This window comes from Equus caballus, chromosome 3 (assembly GCF_041296265.1).
Source record: "Equus caballus isolate H_3958 breed thoroughbred chromosome 3, TB-T2T, whole genome shotgun sequence".
In the NCBI taxonomy this organism is placed as follows: domain Eukaryota; kingdom Metazoa; phylum Chordata; class Mammalia; order Perissodactyla; family Equidae; genus Equus; species Equus caballus.
In genome coordinates this window covers 67323057-67329636 of record NC_091686.1, presented here as the reverse complement: position 1 = coordinate 67329636, position 6580 = coordinate 67323057, and positions in this window count along the sequence as shown.

The following is a 6580-nucleotide window of genomic DNA, read 5'->3' as shown; positions in this document are numbered from 1 at the left end:
TTATGCTAAACTTTTTACAACGATGGCAGAATTGATCATTTTGAAGAGATTATACAGAAGGAAAAAGATTCCATGAAACCAGAGTCAGAATATTACAATTTTGAAAGGAGGACATTATAGGCACTAAATTTGACTTTGATCAATTCTAGAATATATTTTACCCCAAATGGCCACAAAACATAAAACATAAGTGCTGTTCATTTGGTTCCAACATGGATTCACTAAGAAGGAGACATAAAACATGAATAACTTCTGATTATCCTTTCTGGTCACAAGCTAACTGTAACTACCCATCGCATAAAACCAAACACAAATACTCCATTCAGTTTATCTGAATATCAGAGAACTATTTGGGAAAAGTCTTCCAAAAACTTCATATAAGCCTGAAGTGCACTGTACCTGTTAAGAAAATAAGCACAGCCTGGCTCATTTAATGCAGTATTGTGAATGGATCCATTACGTGCTAAATAGATGGAGGCCATGTGACAGGATGATAGAAAACTTTGGATAAAGGCTTTGATTATACTCATTTGGATATAAGAAATGAACCTAAAAAGTACAATCAGTAGAATGGTGACATTTCCAACCACTCTATCAGAAGGGAGCAATGCTTTTCTATTTCCTCTTCTGGGGTTGGCAAGATTGGTACCAAGGATAATATATATGTCACGTTCCTGGCCCTCAACTACTTATAAGAAGCTGAAAAAAATGATAAAAATCAATACTTTATGAATTAGTCAACCAATACTTATTGAAAAGAGCTTTTTTTTTTTTGTAATATACAAGAGGTTGTGGGGTATTCAAAAGAAGGGTAAAAATATACTATAGTTTTCAAGAAACTTACAGGAGGAATTTGAAGTTATGGAGACATTTAAAGAATAGTAGTTAGGGTTCTTTGATTTTTATGGAACAGAAAACAATTCTAGCTTAATCAAGAAGAAATTTGTAGGAAGGATGTGGGGGGGTTAGATAGACTTAAAGTAAAAGGCAAAGAACCAGGAAAATTCTAGTGACTTAGTTAGCAGTGTGCCACCTCTAGAAGGTGTGAACTCCAACCTTGGGTGCCTGTGGTCTAGGAGATACCTCTGATTGCCTAGCTGGGAGTATGGGCTCACCTCTTGGCCAAGAGGACAGTACATTTTAGTTGAGAAGCCACCAAGTTTGTATGCAATGGGAGAAAATTTTCCCCCAAAGGAAAACCAGAGTGCTATTACCAGAGGGAGAATGAGTGAATCCTGAACAGACAAACAGAAGTCCAGCATATATACTAAATAGTATCATATCAAACAATTTAGAGAAAGATGACATCAATGGGGAAGCTTTGATTGAGGAGGTGGGACTTTATCTGAATCTTGGAAAATTGATAGCACTTTGATAAGCAAAGGAAGGACTGTCAGACTTTTCAAATGAAAGAATAATCGGCCAAAGCACTAGGAAAATCACAGCATGTTTAAGGTATGTCAGGCAGACCGTCCTGACAGTAGTACAGGCTCTCTAACTGAGAATAGTTAAGAATTTATTTTAAAGATGTTCAAAGCCATACTGAGAAGATAAACTTGACATTAATGGGTAATAAAGAATCAGTTAAAGCTCTTGATCAGCTTAAGGATACCGTTAAATTGGTGTGATAAGCAGAATAATACTCCCTTCCCCCAAAGATGTCCATGTCTTAATCCCCAGATTCTGTGACTATGTTGCCTTACACGGCAAAAGGGACGTTGCCGACATCATTAAGGTTACAGACCTTGAGATGGCGAGGTGATCTTAGATTAGCCAAGTGGACCCAATCTAATCACGTGAGTCTTTTAAAGCAGGGCACTGTTCCCAGCTGTGGTCAGAGAGCTGTGCTTCAGGAAGGACTTGACCCACAGTTGCTGGCTTTGAAGAAGAAGGAAGGGGGCCGGAAGCCAAGAAATGCAGGTGGCCTATAGAATTTCGAATAGACGAGGAAATGTATTCTTCTCTAGAGGCTCTGGGAAAGGCTCCTGCCGATACCTTGACATTTACCCAGTGCTGACACCTTGATTTTAGCCCAGTGAGGCCCATGTTGGACTTCTGATATACAGGACTAGAAGATAATAAACTCTATTGTTTTAAGCTACTATATTTGTGGCAATCTGTTACAGCAGTAAAAGAAACCAAATATAATTTTGGGAAGATTGAAATGACACTTTTTGAGAAGACTGATTGAGAGAAAGAGGCTGGAGGCAGAGAGACCAGCTAATGGAGTGTTGTAACGACCTAGAAGTAAGGTGAAGAAAGCTTAAACTAAGACTGTGTCCGGGAGAACAGAGAGCAGGAGGCAAATTTTAGACATATCTCAGAGGGAGAACCAAAAGTCTTTAGTGATTGGATACGAGAAATGAGAGAAAGAGAAGTCAGAAAGAACTCAGTTTGGGAAAAATAAAATTAATCTAGTTTAAATACGTTGACCCTAAGATAATAGCAAGGTTTATATGTAGAAATAGCATATTTGAGATATTTGACAAAACTTCACAATTGTATATACTGTTTTACAATTTACAAAACACTTTCACATCTATTAACTCTTTGTTTAAATGTACTTTCTGAGATGGAAAGTAGAGATGAATAATTATCACCTACAAGAGAATATAGTTTCCAGAAAGGTTGTGATCTGCCCTGAGTCACAAAGCAAGTAAAGTCATAGAACTTATACACTATCCAGGATCTCCTGAGTCCCAGGCCACATTTCCACCCACTTAGAGCTGCCTCCCCAGTGTGGAGCTTGGCTGTATGGTCTGAGCTAAAGATGTATGGTGGGGATTCCCATCATAGAGACGATAGCTGAAGCCAGAGAAACATTTTGAGTTAAACACTTCAGTGGAGTGAGGGTAGAGGAAAAATGCCAAGGAAACCAATGATTGAGTCCAAGGAAATGTCTTCACCTGAGGAACTGGTAAAAGAAAAGAGCTGTGAAGGCAAAAGAAATCATTAAATATTTCATTCATTCACTCACTCATTTCACAAGTACTTATTGAAGGCTTAGTATATGTCTTACTGTTCTATATCCTGAGAATAAGTGATGGACAAGACAGAAAATGCCTGGAATTTATATTTCTAGTGAGAAAAGAAGGAAAATAAATAAATACTAGTAACAATTATAGTAGCAAATACTTATATAGGGCTTACTATTTGCAGTTAAGCTTTTTAAATGTAAAGCTTATTAAATCCTTATAACAACCCTATGAGTGTGTAACTATTTTTATAAGACTAATTTCTCAGATGAGTAAACTGAGGCACAGAGTAACTTGCCCAAGGGCTCATGGGTAGTGATGAAATAAGGTAGTAATACATAATATACTATGGCCTCAGGGCTGCTTTAGCTCAGTGGGTAGGGAGGCATCTCTGTGGAGGTCATATACGAGCAGAGACACAGAGAAATGAGGCAAATGCTGCCATACAAACGTGTGGAGCCGAAGTATTCTTGACCTGGAGAAATAAGTATAAGGACTCCAATGTTCAAAAGCCAGTAGGATCAGTGTGGCTGAAGCATGCTCAATGGACAGTGGCAAGAGAAGTCAGACAGATGGGCCAGAGTAGAAAATGTAGGGGGTATAGACCTCGGTAAGGTGTTTGCCTCTTATTAAAAATGCAATAAGCCATCAGAGGGTTAGGGAAAGGGTGGTGATATAATTTGCATTTCAAAAAGACTAGTCTATCTGCTCTGTGGAAAAGAGACTAAAGAGGGGCAAGACTGAAACGTGGAAGACAATGTAGGGGGTTATTTTAATCACTCACTTAAGTTATATCATGGCTGGGACAGAGATGGCAGTAGTGGAGGTGATGAGAAGTGGTTGAACTTGTGCTGTATTTAGAATATACTTCATATCAACAAGACTTGCTGATAGCTATAACCAGGAGATAAATGAAGAGAACACAATTGTGTGAAAGTCAGGAGAAAAAAAAGTTCAAGATTTATAGCAATAGTTAACAGTGTCTAGGACAAATAAAAGGAGAAAAAAAACTGAGGAAGAGAGAAAATGCCACTGGTTTTGACTTTCAAACATCATGAAGGTTGAAAAAGTGTTTTTAGTGGAAAATGAAGGTGGAGGTTAGATTGCACTAGATTAAAGGAGTTGGTGGTGGCTGCTGGTAGAAAATGCTTATCTAGCATCTTGACTGAAAGAGACTGGAAATGATAAGCTCTCGACTGTTCAATGATCATGCAGTTTTTTTAATTTATCAGACCCTATGCTTTTCTCTTTGGCCTTTTCTGTGTTCCTTAAAATCAATACTAAAAGAAAGTTGACATTAGGGAGGAGGTTAAGATTACTGGCTAAAATGTAAATTGTAAATAACCAATGCGTTTCACTTCTTCCAGCCGCCTCTGGCACTCATACCATAGATAACTGAGAGTTGGCTCTCACCTGGAGTTTCAGGAAAGGGACCAATGCATGTGAGTCATGTGCTTACATAAGATGAAGTCTAGATTACAGTGGGAGAATCTGGCTGTGGGAATATAAATAAGCCCCTTATCACTGGGTAGGGCCTCTTTATAAAACATGGGTTGGGCTATGGAAGAGAAAGTTGAACTGAAGAACATACCAGGAGCTATATTGAGAATTTATTCCTCCTCCAATGAACATGATGGCTCTTGATCTGTTGGTAGTGTCATATAATTTAGAAATCATGAGTAAGAGGTTCCAGGTTAATGGATACAAATGATAGTTGACTCCTCAAAGGTAGCAATTTGCTCTCATTTATATAACAAGACTGGGAAGCCTAGCAAGGGCTTGTAGATGAAATAAAGTGCCATGTTACAACATTGTTTCCGCCTTTTAAATTTGTGTTTTAGAGTCTCTGACAGTCCACAGCCTCCACTGTAGATTGGAACCCAATTCCCAGTTGTTTATGTGCTGAATATATACTTGTTTTCTGGCCATCTGTCATTCTGTGGTACTTAGTAGAAGAGTTCAATATTTATTACTAAAAAGATAATATAAGTAATGATTCCTCATTAGGACCAGTCTAGATTGCAAAAAAAGACCAAAATCAAGACTATAACAGACACAGAGTATGCCTTTTAAGGCAAATACACACACACACACAAACGCACACATACAATACAGGTTGTTTTTATAGCAATACACAGACAAAACAACAAAGAAACACATTCAGAGGTGAATGACAAAGAAAAGATTAAAAAAGAAGATTACAGAAGTAGTTTCCGAAGCCAGCCCATACTATCTGAAATTTATGTCCTAAAAAACGTAAGAAACTAACAGTGGAAATCAAATCACAAAAGAAATAACTGAATTACTTGGAAGTCCTTGGTATTTAAAAAATGCAAATTGAACGTATAATAAAAGAAGTGTGCCCTTTTCACAGATAGTAACAAATCATATCACATTCTCTTATCAGAATGTGCAGCATTTGGTTTCAGCCTTGATAGTTTCGTCAGGAAACAAATCCAATGAGCCAAGCCCCTTTATATCAACCATACATCAATTTATAGCAACAGAGAGGAATTTCCTGCATGTATATTCCACAAAAGGAAGAGTGTAGGGGTCAAGCTCTGCAAGTCACTCACCAACTTCAGCAGTAGGATCCTGTGTCATTGCAAAGAAGTGATACTATGTAACAGGGGTGTGGGTGTGTGTGGAATAAGCAGATCAGAATTTTATTGAAATTTATGGCTGCTTCTTCTTCTTCTTTTTTTTGCTGAGGAAGATTCACCCTGAGCTAACATTGTCTTTCAATCTTCCTCTTTTTGTATGTGAGCCACCACCACAACACAGCCATTGACAAGTGGTGTAGGTCCATGCCTGGGAACTGAACCCGGGCCATTGAAGGGGAGCATGCCAAACTTAACCACTAGGGCACAGGGCTGGCCTATACTTCTTTTTTTAAGACATACTCTAGACTTCCAGCAAGTTATTTTTTATAATTACTGTTTTTAATTATAAAATAATATGTATGTTTTCAGCAAATTTTTAAAGTACTGTCAAATAAAACTAAGTTTAAAAGTTAGCTTTCTTTCCTATATCTTAAAATCTCCACATTCACATTTTGATGTACAGTTTTGCAATCTTTTATGTGTATGAGATTGTGGGTATATTTCTATGCACCTGTATACAGAAATGGAGTCATTCTGAGTGCACCGTTTTATATTTTGTTTTTATCACTTAATAATGGCACTTTAACATGTCATTAAATACTATTCAAAACCATTTTAATGACTGTATAATATTAAAACAAAGCTATATTATTGGATGTGTAGATAGTTTCCAATTTTCCAAAATTATGTACAAATTTTGATGAATATCCTTGAAACAAAAGCATTGTGCCTCTCCATGATTACTTCCTTAGAATAAATGCCCCGAGGTGAAACTACTGGGACATAGTGAAGGGTATCTCAAATTTTGCTTTTGATACACTCTCAGATGTTATTTTTTAAATTCCAGGTGACAAAATAAAAAATATATCTTAATATCGATAGGAGACTTTGGCAAATGGCTCCACCATGAATTAACCTATCAGCTTTTCATCTCACTTGCTCCGTCATTCCTTCTCTCTCTGAACAATTTGAGAAAAGTTCCAGATATTGTGTGGCTCTGGC